The sequence below is a fragment of the Theropithecus gelada genome, chromosome 12 (assembly GCF_003255815.1).
Source record: "Theropithecus gelada isolate Dixy chromosome 12, Tgel_1.0, whole genome shotgun sequence".
Taxonomy (NCBI): Eukaryota; Metazoa; Chordata; class Mammalia; order Primates; family Cercopithecidae; genus Theropithecus; species Theropithecus gelada.
Genome location: NC_037680.1, coordinates 116,176,191 through 116,190,827, shown reverse-complemented (window position 1 = coordinate 116,190,827; position 14,637 = coordinate 116,176,191).

Sequence of the window (14,637 nt, the reverse complement as noted above, 5' to 3'; positions counted from 1 at the left end):
GTGGGGTAAGAAGGGACTGCTTCTAGCCCCAAGAAGAGGGTTTGGGGGGCACATGAGCCCTTTGTGGGGCACATGAGCCTAATTCCTTCTAAGAACTGGATAACAAGGCAGCAAATGGAGACAGAATCCTGGCTGCACCATGTGGCCAAAGGGAGACTTCATGCTGGAGGTGCTTTCTCTAGACCACTAGCTCAGAGCTATAGACTGGTACAAAGTATTTCGGCTGACAGAGGTGAGCCTCCCAGTGCAGGCTGAGCTGGTCAGAATTGGCAGATGCACCTTATGGAACTAAGATGCCAACCATGTCTACACCTATGTGGGGCTGAGACTAGCAAGGCCAGAACTCAATACTCAACTCCATCAGCAGCCATCAACCCTGGCAATTGCTCTAATTTTATTCAACTGGCATTACATGCTGATAAGTTAGGCATGGTCTTGTCCTCAAGGAACTTAACTGTCTAACAGGGGCACAGATATGCATATGTGTTTCAGACACCCATAGTGGTTAAGGGTGTGACTCAGAGTAGCATCTTGGCTCTAATGCTCACTATCTGTGTAGCTTTAGACAAAGTCATTGTTCTCACTGAATAACAGTACCAAGATAAAACAGTTCTTGTTAGAACTACATGAATTCATACATAGAAATTGTCAAGCACGCAGCTTCCACCTGGCAATTATCATCCTGTTGTAACTCATACCTTAAAATAGTGATTATTGATGAAGAGGAAGGGTGGCACATGTGTAGTTTGAGATGCTATATTTGGTATCTTTATTGCTTCGTTATTTACAAAGTCAACACAATCTTGGTGGCTGCAGTGGCTTTGTTTGAAACACAGAGAGAAGCCTTGTAGGACCATGGGTCTGAGCAGCAGGACGATGGGAGTGAGGAGGTGGCTGGGCCAATTAGGAGATGGCTCTGCCTGGTGATAGGAGGGGGTTACAAGGCCCCCGGTACAAAGTTCGAGGTGAGACTTGAAAGAGGACGAGCCTGGGGAGCACAGTGCACCACAGAAAAGAGACAAGAGCCTTCTGTGGAAGGACACAGAGAGCTGGGGCCCCACCTGGGCAGCTCATCCACAGGGAAGCCATGGTAGACAGGGCCTTGGATGCCACTCAGAGAGGCAGGGGCTTTCCCCATGGGCAGGAAGGAGGTCTGGTCAAAGAGGATTCCAGCGCAGAGTTGGAGACAGAACTGGAGACAGAACACTGGGCAAGAAGTGATGAGCGGAATGGCCCCCGAGAGTAGCCACATGCGAGGAGGTGGACACACCCTGTCCTCGGCAGCGCTGACCCTTGTGCGGGAGGAGAGGGACAGAGGGAGTCACACCCAATGTGTGCACAGCCCAAGAGGCCCAGCCCTGTGTCCTGGGAGAGCGACGCTACCACAGAGCCTCCAATCTGAGAAGCGTGCAGCCGCCCTGCAAGTGAACGCCTGCAAAGACTCAACGTTTTATTATAAAAGTGCACCTCCAGCCATTTGCATAGTTTTGACTTTTCATTGCTCAAAAATAGACAAGAATAACTACCCAACAGTTGCTATAGATATGCTCTAACCAGTACTAGATTTTATTTTTAAAAATAATTGGCTTTATTGTGCTAGAAATAGTTGCCGTACATATTACATGTGTTTTTAAAGTTGGCTTGCTTTGACTTTCATGCACCCAATAAATAAAACTAATTCCACTTTTTCATGATGAACTAAGTTAATTTGTTAGGCAAATAATTGGATGAATATTTCATGCATCATTGTCCAGTGCTCTTGCTGAGTGGCTCCTGTGCCCCATCTGGAGGGCCCTGGAGGACCCTCTTCTGCACCGCGAGCGATTGCTCGATACATCCAGGGTCTCCAGGACGGAGTCGGCCCAAGGGAAACCCTCTGAGCTGTCATCAGAGAGAGACTGTGGAGTCAGAACAGGTGTGGAGCTCGTGTAGAAGGGGCGTCCGAGGTGCTCAGAGACTCTCGTGGGACCCGGAAGAGCTGCCAGGCTGAACCGGTACGAATATGACCATGTGGACTGACCAGCACAGCCTGGTGGGCTGGAGGTGCTGAGCCACTGAAGGGCATTTGACCAAGGAATTGAGCGTCGGCCACACTGGCTGGGACTCAAAGGGTCCCGCCTCAGGTCAGAAGGGTGCTCTGAAGCGGGCCTCCGGGACCTCAGGCACCCAGGCACCCAGGACAGGAGAAAGGAGGAGAAAGCAGGCTCTAGGGGGCAAAGCCTGAGGAAATCCACCTGACCTTGAGCCCAGGATGAGCGGGGGCTGAGAGCACAGAAGGCAGTGGGGCTGCGGAGCCTGTGATTCTTAGGGCCTCCTGCTCGAGGAGAGTCTCAGCAGCAATCTGGGTGCAGGGGCCAGGCAGCCCTGCCCCCAAGCCCTGGAAAGGATTCTGGAGAGAGCAGTGCAGGGCCCGGCCCCAGGGCTGGTGTGGGACAGAGAGGAAGGGAAGAGGTAGCAGAGGGCTCCCCTGGAGGAGGTGTGGGGACCCAGTGGTCATCCCAGCTCCCTGAGGTGGGACAGAGAGGTAGGGCAGGGGAAGGGGGCAGTGCACACCCAGGGAGGGAGCAAGGTGCCAGCTGTGTGTGTGCAGGGGCCAGGGAGCACTGCTCTTAGCCCCTTCTCTGGTGGGAACCCCTGGGTCTGGGCTGGGCACAGTGTCCTGGAAAGTTTTCTGGGCCCAGCCCTGGTAACTGAGGAGACACAGCAGGGACAAGGCAGGGATGCCCCAGGTGGAGCCCAGGAATCAGGTCATGATGACAAGGGCAGAGTCTCCCTAAGAACCGGGTCTCACTGTTGACAAGTGACCCCCTAGACCCAACTTCTCCCTCTCTGAAAACCCCCGGCACATAGCTGGCTACCGGCGCTCCTGTGCAAGGAGAAGCAGCTGTGTGAAGAGACTTCTAAAGCTGTGACCTCAGAACTGCTGCCTTCTGCCTTCCAGAGCAGACTGGGGAGTGGGAGACGGAGAGGGGCTTGTCTGGTGGGGCCGAGCCCCCCATCTTTGCCTGGTGCTCCCTGCCCTGTCTGCTGGGAGCAAGAGACGCTGCTTCATGGGCCAAGAACTTGGTTTTGTAAAACAAACAAACAAACAAAAAACACTAAATAAAAGACACTAAAAGTTGTATTCCCTGTGTGTGAGTGGTGTGTGCGTGTGGTGGGGACCCACACGTGTCGGGGGGGGCATGAGCATGGGGGGTGCACGTGAGTGGGGGTTTTGAGCAAGTGGGTGTGGGTGGGTTGGGGAGGGGGTTGCCCACCTCTGCTAGAGGCAGCAGATTTGGCTGTATCCTCTGCAGACAGCTCCTCGGCCAGTCCCTGCCTCCCAAGGTTGGAGGATTGGGGCTGGGAGACTTGCAGCTTGCTCTGCCTGGCATGGGCAGCAGTCCCCGAGCAACAAACAGAGCCTCTGAACCTCTGATTCCGTGATCTGTATCACCCCACAGCCTCCAGGGACAAAGAGCCTGTGGCTGTCCCTGGACTAGAAAGACGATGGTGTAGCACACGACCACTAGAGTCAGACAGGGTGGGGGCGGGGTGGGGAAGGGGGTGCCCAGGAGCCCCCTCCTCACCATGTGAGAGATGCTTCTCCCTTTCCACAGCCAGGCCCTGCCAACACTGCTCCCCGCACCCCTCCCTGCCTGCACGCAGCTGGAGGCCTGGGCCCTGCCTGGTGTCAGCCACCCTCCCGCCCTGCCTGGTGTCGGGAGGCGGCCAGATGTACCTGTGGCTCTGCGTGACCTCCTCCAATGCAAGACCCACTCCAGAGCAGCTCCCACCAGAGGCCAGAGCCCAGCCTGTCCCAGAGTTGCACCAGCCCTGCCGGCCCCTGCACCCACCCTGGTTGGTGGAGGCCCCTCGTGCTTCCACTGAGGTCTCACTCTGGGTCTTAGGCCCCTCAGCTTGCCCCACACATCCCATGGAGCTAGTCTCCATCTGGCCGAGTCAGCTTTCAGCAACTTTATGTATGCTCTGGCACCACCAGCATAGTCCGTGCGAGCAGCCAGCACGTGGGCGGGGCCCCAGGAGCCCGGTGTGGATCTGCTCTCACCACGCGGGCCTGGCTAGGAGGCCAGGGAGACCGCGCAGGCCAGATCCCGAGGCAGTCCTCCTCTCCTCACTCAGCAAACCCACACCTGCTTCGAGGGCCCCATGAGCAGGGCAGCCTACAGGAGGCGGGACCCAGGCAGAGCAAGGGTGGGCTGGAGGGGGCAGGGGGCGGGGGGCACGGGACTGGGCTAGGATCCTGACAGCATCTGAGTCAGGAGCAGCTGCTCCCAGGCAGCACACAGGCAGGAAGAACATCCCAGCAGAGTGGGGGCTGAGCATGGAGAAACCTCACGTGTTAGAGACACCCGGGCCTCTGGGCAGGGCTGAAACTCAGGGTTTGGGGAGTGGGTGGAAGATGGGGGTGTGGGGGTGGATCCACTGAGGTTCGGTGCACCCACCAGGACCAGCCCCTGCTGCCGGCCCATCCTGACTCATGGGTGGGAGAGGCAGCCTGGCCAAGCTCCTCTGTGGGCCCCAGCCTTGGCCTCTTCTCCTGAAAGCTAGTTTCCCCTCACTAGAGAAGAAACAGGGTGAAGCAATTTCTGGAAGGGGCATCCACTCTGACCACCACCCCCCCAACACCATCACCTCCCCCTACACGCCCTCCACACAGAGCTCCTGCCCCAACCATACCTAGTTCCTGGCTACCCTGTTAGGCTCAGAATGGCCCCCCATGCATGTGTTGGACCCTGTCAGGCACTGCTCCCAACATACTGAGCCACTCCGGTCTCCAATACCAGCTCCTGCTGCCCGGGCCTGTGGTGCCCCCAATCCCAGTCTGAGTGCCTCTCCAGGCTCCGGCTGTGGGCCTCTCACCCCACACTGGGGCATCCCTGTAGATATCCCCACAGTATGCCAGCCACAGGCACACACTAGGTCCTGCGCACACCTCCCTTTCCCCCGGACAAGCTTCAGACAAATGCACTGTGGCTCCTCTGATGCCCCATGTGGGACTGAGCGTCCGGCTGCTGGCCACACCACAATGCATCCTTGCTCCCTTCCTCAGCCCTTCCTCTCGAACCGCAGAACCACGATCCCCACGAAAGGTCCCCATGAAGGCCGTGCATGGGAGCCTCTGGGCCATGCTGCACTTCCTGCAGACAGGGCCAACACCAGGCCCACCACACTCCAGGAGGACACCCCACTCCTCTGCTCCCCCCAGACACAAGCCAAGGGCCACTCCGTGAGGCAGAACAGAGGCCAGCCTGCCCGGCCTGTCTCCTGGGATTGCTGCTGCCACCCCATCACTGGCCCGAATGCTGGAGAACACTGCAGGCTACAGGGAACAGGCCAGAGCCAGGCGGCCCCAGGCATGCTGGCCTTGCAGGAAGCTGCCCAGGTGCAGAGCGAGCTCAGAGCTCCGCCCCGTGCCTCTGCCTCAGGTGCCCTGAAGCAGCTTCAGATCAGTTTCTTGGGTCTGGCCAAGACCTTAATGTTTTCCCTCCACTCCTCTCTGCTTGCCCACCTGGGTCTCATGTGCCGGGGACTGGCCTGACAGGGCTCATTCTGACACCCACACCTTCCCCAGGGGTTCCAGCCCAGGGATGGGACCCCCATGCCACAACTCTGCCTCGCCAGGGTCGGCTCTATCACACAGAGAACGCTAAGATGAAAGGGGCCCAGGGGCTGCCCCACCAGTGGGTCCTTAGGCCCACGGTAGGCCCCACCCACTGCTTGCAGAGAAGGGCTGGGCTGGCACCTCTACGGGACTCTTCTTGTCAGTCTTCCACCAGCTCACTGCTGCTGTGAGAGCTGACTGCCCCAGCTCCACCATCCACCAAAGTGCCTGTGTCTTCCTGTTCTCCCGCAGCCTGGCAGAGATTGCAACAGCATTTGCTACAAGCACAGCAGATGTCTTCTCAGACACAGGCCTGATCTAGAAGAGCCCCTTGACTTGTCTGAAATACATACCCAGCCAGTTCTTTAATAAAACAAAGAAAATCCAATCGCAAATTTATTGGAGATGATCATGTTCCCAAGATGATGCTCCTGCAGACAGATGGCATTGATCATGTTGTCTATGTGGTTAAGGTTCAGGTGACTTTGGGAGTGGGGCAGGCAAGTTTTCTTAAGCCTGTGTCGGAAGTGGATGGGGACGACCACTTCCACGCCCTTCCCTGCCTCCAACAGTGAATTAAAGTGCTGGTCCACTCACAGGCCACGGTGACTGCCCACTAGCGCAGGGCAGGCCCTGACGGAGAAGATGCATAGCAAAAGCCAACAGAGCGAATGATGAGTGGAACCAGCGACAAGCCCCTGGCTGCAGGTGTCTCCTGGGCCAGGGGACCCAGTTTAGACCAGGAAGAGCTTTAGCACGGGAGCTGGGAGCCTGAGGGGAGGGCGTGCCCCACTGAGCAGCAATTCTCAGACTTGTGGGTCTCAGAACCCTTCCACTCTCCTGAAGATGCTTGAAGACCCCTAAGAGTTCTCGTCTATGTGGCGTACGCCTATTGATATTTATAATATTAGAACTTAAAACTTAGGATTTTAAAAATATTTATTAATTCATGTGAAAATAATAATAAACCCACCACAAGTTAGCGTAACTACCATATTTATTTTAAAAATAGCGTACTTAAAATAATAATTTAGTGAGACGAATGGCATTGTTTCACATTTTTACAATTGCTTTTTACGCCTGGTCTGATGGAAAAGACAGCTGGTTTCTCATATCTGCTTCTTTACTCAATCTGTTGCAATATGTTGTTTTGGTTGAAGGGAGTAAAGAAAATCCAGCCTCACCAGATAGGCAGCTGGAAGAGGTGGAAGGATTTTCATGGCTCTTCCAGATAACTGTGGATAGTCTTCTTTGATAATACACCCAAACTTGACAAGTGGTGGCTTCTTAAAGTTACTCGAATTGTGGAATCTGAAACCATATCAATGAATTTTTGTGCTCAAAATGAAAAATGAATTTTGTACTCACAAAATCCATTGGTCTGTCTTGTATTTCGAATAATTCTCTTACTCACATGTGATTTAATAACGTCGTGTATGGGTTATTGGAAAATATTTCTTCACTGAGTTATTCAGATCTTCTGAAGAATATTGATACAATTTTTTTTTAATATTTTAAGAAATCCTGCTCACTAACATTTCCATCAATTCATCAGAAAAGTACTGCAGAGCCATCAAGATCCTAGTGGGGATGCACGTTTTCCAAAATCCTAAATTTCATTCGAAAAAGCTTGAACGTGATCATGGGCAACAAACGCTGTCAGTTGCTTTCCTTGGAGTGGTGGGCTCACTTCGTTCATTTGTTTTTCTTCCACCGTCAGAGCGGTTGGCATTCATCAATACTCCTTCATTCATCTTTGGGAAGATGATAGCACCCAAGTCTAAAGATATCACCCAAGTCTAAAGATATCACCCAAGTCTGAAGATATCACCCAAGTCTGAATGATGCTTCCTGAAAACCACACATAGGCTGGGCGACACAGCTCGCACCTGTGATCCCAGCACTTTGGGAGGCCAAGGCAGGAGAATTGCTGGATCCCAGGAGTTCAAGACCAAACTGGGCAGCATAGCAAGACCTTGTTTCTATGAACAATGTTAAAATTAGCCAGGTGTGGTGGTGCACACCTGTAGTCCCAGCTACTGAGGAGGCCAAAGGGGGAGAATCACTGGAGCCTGGGAGGTCGGGGCTGTAGTGAGCCACGATCGCACCACTGCACTCCAGCCTGGGTGACAGAGGAAGACTTTGTCTCAAAACAAACAAAAACAAACAAACAAACAAACAAAACTGCTCACACGGTTCTATTAAACAGGTGCTTTTTGCAGAGGTCCATTGTCTCTCAGTGTGCAACACCACAGATGAGCACCCAACCAACTGTGAAAAAGAGAGTGATTACGTAAAACAATTCAGATTTTTTTGTTTTTGGCTTATCAAGGATATCCTTAAGTAAAGCTAGAATTTTTAAAAATGTTGATCATGATGGTGAAGAATTCAAGGACTGCCTGTACCACTGGGGGCCACCGGCTTGATCCAGGAAGCGAAGGCACGGGCAGTTTCCCCATCATCACTGCCACACCATGAGGACAGAAAGGAAGTAACTTCTGAGTACTATTATGGAGTAGTTCAGACCCCTCAAAACTATGTGGACCGCTCCAAAGGGGAGTCTCCCTCGCCCAAGAGCCACAAACCATGACCCCCTGAGCATCCTTGCTGTCAGGCTCCCAAGCCTCACCTGGAAAAGCACATCTTTCAGAATCCATCGCCTTTTTAATTTTTGCATAAATATTTAAAGTGTCTCCCCCCATCGTCGCTCTTCTATGTGTTTGTGATGAGTATTTATTTCGAGATGAAGAAACGCACCTCGTCGTCATTACCAACACGCAGTGAGCGGTGAGCATCCGCAGGCGTGGGCTGTCTGAGCCTCTCCACTTCTGAGTGTTTTATAGACAATCCCATTTTCTAAGGCAGCAGTTTTGTCCCTGAGTCTGGGGCCTGGGCAGCAGACACCGTGTTCAGGGTGGGCTCATGCCCAGACCACCGCATGGCCCTCCCCGGCCAGTCATGTTCATTCCAGCTCTAACATGGGTCCGTAGTGCACAGTCCCAAGAATCAAGGGCAGGGGACCCGCTCTCATGGCAAAGGAAGGTTGGCATGTTTTTATTTCCCACAGAAGTCAGTATATTCTGTTTTGTTCCCAGTAAATATACGATCTTTGAATTTTGAAACATTCTGCAAATGAGCAGCTCCAAAACACGTCTCCTCCTCAGAAAGGACAGAGCATGCAAAGGCATTTTCACAGCACCATCTGCCCAGCCGAGGCCCCTGCGCTGAGGAGGCTCTGCTGCTGAGTCTGGGTGCTTTGCACTCCAAAAGTGGTGACGTAGGGTGGATGAGCAATAGTGTGTGTGAGGACTGTGGGGGTTCTGGGGCAGCACTTTGGGGTGAGCCGTTGGTGGTCCTGCTTAGCGAGGCAGGGAGGGGCCTCTGTAGCCAGGCTGTGACACACCCTGCCTAGAGGGGTGGTCAACCTGGGCAGGTGTGTCCCCAGCTTCATGACGCAGGAACTGAGGCCCACTTCTTACCTTTGCAGAACACCAGGGCTTGAGAAGGAGTATGAGTTGCAGGGGACCCCGTGGAAGAGTTCCAGTTACTACTTAGGGAATGAATATGAATAAGTGGGTGGATGTATCAGACTTTCACAAAATGTTTGTTGAATGAACGACTGAGTGAATCCATAGGTCCCCGCAGTTGGTGGCCCGCCTGCTCTGATTCTAAGTGGAGCTCCGTTCCTGCATAGGATCTTGAAATATATTCTAAGAACAAACTTCTAACCACAGCCAACAAGGCCCTGAAAAATCCATCTCCCACTGGACTGCATCACTCAAGGCCCAGGCAGGGAACTGGAGAGCATTCCAGGTCTTTCAAATAGAGGCGATTTATTAAAAGAAATCATTTCCCAGGGCATGGAGGAGCCCAGATGCCAAACAAGACAGTGATGCAACCCAGACTTTCCATTAGCAGGAGGCACCTGTGGAGGGAGAAGGTTGCTCTCTAAGCCTAAGTCCTGGGGTAGCCGGCAGGAGCCAGGACCACCGAGAGGACGCTTGGGTGGCCGATGCAGCTACAGCAGGAGACGGCACATGAGGCAGAGGGAAGAGAAGTGTCCTGGCACCTCAACTTTCAACTTCTTCTGTCTTATCTTCCAACTGCTCCTCCGTGGCCGAAACTATCCAGAAATCAGAGGCAGAGCCTGGGGAACTGCAGTTCCTTACAGCACAGGCCAGGAACAGGGTCGGGCATGGAGCTGGGCATCCAGCAAGGAGCCGCCATCCCTGAGTTCTTCATCCTCACTCATCCCATGTCTGTCCTCCCGCCCAGTTCCAGCTCCGGCTCCACGTCCCTTACCTGCTCCTGCACAGCCACCTTCTGGCCTTGCTTGGGGAGGTGGGTGCCCCATGCCCGGCATCCTTGGCCCTGGCTAGGGGGGCGGACACCAGAGAAGAGCAGTAGGAAAGGGGTCTGTGGCACATTCATTCCCTGACTCCCTCCTCACCGGTGTCGGCTTTGCAGTGGCATCCTCTCCAGGAGCGGAGGGCCCCAGTCCTGCCTGGTGTCCCTCTCCCATGGGGCCAACAGGTCACTCTCACCATCCTGCCATGTCGCTGTTCCCAGCCCCAGGTTTCTCTAACTCTGCCCCCACTTCTGACCAGGGCCCTTCATACACTCGATCGCCTCCTCTGAGAGCACTGCCTGGTGTCCTGTGGGGCCCTGGCTGAGACCAACTTGCCCAGGGGTCTCCAGAGACAGTCCCACAGGGCACCGCAGGCTGAGAAGACTTCCCAGCCTAGTCTCATCACCACCCCTCTCCGGCTGCCACCCTCATGCAGGGCACACAGCTGCCAGGTGTTCCTTCCTTCCCCTCGTGGTGAGCCCTGCTTTTCAGCTCACTACGCATTGCAAATTCAAGAACTGTGGATGCTTCACCTCCCAGGGGCCCTGCATCCCCTGGGGCAGGGAGTCCGTACAGCCCATACACCAGCAGGGTTCATTCATAACTGAGTACCAGGAAGGAGCTGGGAGACAGAGGGGCCTCCCTCAGGCTCAGGCCCTTCTAGAAGCTGGCCCCCATGTCAGGAACTCAGACACATTTCTGTGGGTGCCACATCCCCCTAGAGTTTGGGAGCTGGGGTTGCAGAGTGGGTGAGAAGCTGCAGTGTTGCAGCAGCCATTTCCAGGGAAAGAGGGAGGTTTTGGGGTGGCCTTGTCCACCCAGGCAAGCACGATGGCGTCCCCAGGGCTCCAGAGGTCTTGGTGTCGGGCAGGGCAGGGCAGGAGGTGGCTGATGGCACATGGCTGTTGTCATCTCACCTCTGTGGCCTGGTCGACTCCATGTGCCACTGAAGAGGTGAGGGCTTCCCATACCAAAGGCCAAAGGCTGAACCTTTGCCCAATAATCCGGAAACCGGAAGCACTGCTGAGAAGGAAATCATGGGCGTCTGCTCCGTGTGGACCCCAAGTTGCAGTGAGGGCTCAGGGTTTTTCTAAGCAGTCGTGTTTAGCCAGAGCCTCTACATCCATATTTGAGGTGTGTGCATAAGTTAGAGCATGTGTGCAGGCCTGTGTGTGCACGTGTGTGAGTGTGCACGTGAGGTGTGCTCCTGTGTGTATACATACATGTGAGTGTATGTGTGTTTGCAGGTGCGTGCATGCCTGTGTGTGCATGTGAAGGTGTGCCCATGTGTGTGAGTTTGCATGTGTGGAGACAACAGCATTATCCTGTCCTCAACAGGTACAGAGTGTGAGGAAACTGCTTACCCACGTGCACTGTGTCAACTCATCCCTCTTCCAAGGTGTACACATGGGCAGGGTGTGCCAGCCAACCCCTCTGGACCAGCTTTTCTCTGTACTAGGAAACCCATGCAATCCCATCCCTTCTTCTGGGGCCTCAGCCTGGATCAGTTTGGTGAGAAGTGATTTAAACTCAAGAGACATTCAAATGCTGGAAATGCCCAGGCCTCTGGGCCTCTCTGGGTGCTCTAATCATTGTGTTTACTGACCACACCATGGTAGGGGCTGTGTGGGGCCCAGCCAAAGGGTGCTGCCACCTGTTTCAGCCCATTCACCACTGTTGTCAGCAGGTTCTTTGCAGAGTTTGTTTCTTTTGGGTGGAGAAGGAGGGAAGGGAGGCTGAGGGGTCTGGCTGAGGAAAGACAACACACTCTGGAGAGCCCCTCCCTTGCCCGCCAGGCAGGCATTGCTGAGCTGTCCCAGAGCTGGGAATGGGCATAATGTCTTCATCCAAAACCCACGCAGACGCCACCCAGCCTGGCTTGGCTCTCCCACAGAGAAGCTGAAAGCAATCCCCTCTTACACAGAAAGGTTGGCAGGGGCCCCGTGACGGACGGAGGTGGGAGGGGCATTGTTTTGGTCTCGACAACCTGGCAACAATCAAGTTTGTTTGTTTCTCTTCAAGACAGAATGCCCTGAGCACTCATCTTCAGTGCTTGCTGCTCCGGGAAAGCACAGCCTGTCTTTACTGCACCCAAAAGAAAATAGAAATTCTGAACCAAGGCCGCTGTTCTGTGTCCGTGGACCCCCGTGGATGCACGCGTGTCTCAGTCCATCCTCTTGCACCTGCGCAAAGTCTAGCACCCTTTCCTTGGAGGAAAAGGAGGCATGAGGGAGGAACTTTTGCACCCAAACATTACACTTCCAGAAGACTCGGCCGGCACTTCCACTTGCCAGCGCCGCCAGGATCAGACTTCTCGTCTGCACAGTGGGGCACAAAATCACCCCTAGGGCATCACTGCCAGAATTCAATAAGACAGACGATGCCAGTGATGCTGGCACAGTCCTGGGACCCCCAAGAGCCGGAGCAAGGGTCCCCTCGGCTAGTACGGAACGAGGGTGACCTTCACAACAATGGATTTTAAGAGTTTATACATTTCAAAAAGTGAGTAATGACATTCTCGCGGTGTCCGAGCTTCCTCCCACCTACACACTTGCCCCACATCTCCTCACGTCTTTCTTTGGTTCCTGCTGCAACTCGTCTGCCCCAGTAAATGACAAAATAAGCACATAAACAGCCAACACGCAAGAACAGAATAAGCAGCAGCCCTGATCTGGCGCCGCCCAGCTCTGCAGGACCCGGGGGACATGTTGCTGGCAGAGGGACAATTTCAGGTGGTCAAAGATGCTGTCCAGCCTGAGGGATGGAAGGAAGTGCGTCACCAGACCACACACTGAGCCAAGGTCCTGCCTGCCTGCTGCCTGGGGCAGGAAAAGAGTAGGGTAGTGGCCCCTCGTGGCACCCTCACACCAGGCTGGGGAGGAGCCCTGGAGACAGTGAGCACGGTGGAGACAGTGAGCACGGTGGAGAGAGGGAGACCGGTGGAGAGAGCAAGCACGGTGGAGAGAGCGAGCACGGTGGAGAGAGCGAGCACGGTGGAGAGAGCGAGCACGGTGGAGAGAGCGAGCACGGTGGAGAGAGTGAGCACGGTGGAGACAGTGAGCACGGTGGAGACAGTGAGCACGGTGGAGAGAGTGAGCCCGGTGGAGAGAGTGAGCACGGTGGAGAGAGTGAGCACGGTGGAGAGAGTGAGCACGGTGGAGAGAGTGAGCACGGTGGAGAGAGCGAGCACGGTGGAGAGAGCGAGCACGGTGGAGAGAGTGAGCACCGTGGAGAGTGAGCCCAGTGGAGAGAGTGAGCCCGGTGGAGAGAGTGAGCCCGGTGGAGAGAGTGAGACCGGTGGAGAGAGTGAGCACGGTGGAGACAGTAAGCACAGTGGAGAGAGTGAGCACCGTGGAGGGTGAGCCCGGTGGAAAGAGTGAACACGGTGGAGAGCATGAGCACGCTGGAGAGCGCGAGCACCGTGGAGACCGCCAGCACGGTAGAGACCGCGAGCACGGTGGAGAGAGTGAGCACGGCGGCCCTCTGCTTGCTCCTTTTGAATCTAGCTGAGTGTGCATGTGGGGCGGGGAGAATGAGGAGGTGGCTCCAACCGCCTGCCCCAGAGACCCCTCATTAGACACATCTGAGCAGAGGGCTGGAGGGTGGGGCAGATGGAGATGAGACGCACAGACTGCTGGGGCCACACTGCAGAGGCACGTTCCAGCCGCCCAGGGCACAGTGTTTGGCGGGAGACCAGGGCAGCGGGGCCTCCTTTGGAGAACAGACTCCATTGGCCTTCCTTCAAACGAAGATTTCATTTCCCAAAGTAAGTCTAGGAATGGAAAGAAGAAAGGAGCAGGTGGGAGGCAGGAGGCAGGGCAGGAAACGCCTGTGGGAGGAGGAGTGTCTGGGTCTTCGGTGGCGGGTGGAAACATCTCACTGGGGCGTCTCACCAAGGTGTGTTTGCTGCCTTTGTGAATCTGAAGAAACCTTCGCAAGCCGCGCCCTGCCTCCCACACTGAAGGGTTATAGCCGCCCAAAGTTTCAAGAACCTAGTGAACCCCAGAAACTCCACCACCGGCCCCATCACCCAGGTGTGCGTCTGGGACTTCACAGACCCTCTTCGAATTTGGAGGTGGAGCTCCTTCAGTCCTCAGCAGCCTGGAGGCAGATCACACCATCATCGTTCTACAAATAGGGGCTCGGGAGCTTGGAAAGGGGCCGGTCGTGACAAGGGACAGAGCAAGAACCCAAACCCAGGACTCCAAGTCTGAGACCAGTTCCACCTCAGTGACCTGCCCAACCCTGAATCCCAGGGTTGAGCCAGGGTGAGCCAGGGGAGAAGGGCTGGGGGCTCTCAGCACTGCTGCACACTGCGGGGTCTGCTGTGTCCCAGTTCTGTGACAGGTGCAGGCGCTCTGGGACTGAAGGTGCCACAGGGAGCAGGGCAGACCACCTCACTCCCTTCCCCGTAGGCTGGATGCTACACCTGAGAGGCAGACAGGGACCATGTCACCAACCAATGTGACAGGATGGAGGATGGTGAACAGAGTTCCAAAGAGGGCCCCACTGCCCCTGCCAAACTTTCTTTTCCTTCCTTCTTTCTTTCCCCTCCCTCCCCCCTCCCTCCTTTCCTTCCTTCCTTCCTTCCTTCCTTCCTTCCTTCCTTCCTTCCTTCCTTCCTTCCTTCCCTCCTTCCTTCCCTCCCTCCCTCCCTCCCTCCCTCCCTCCCTCCCTCCCTCCC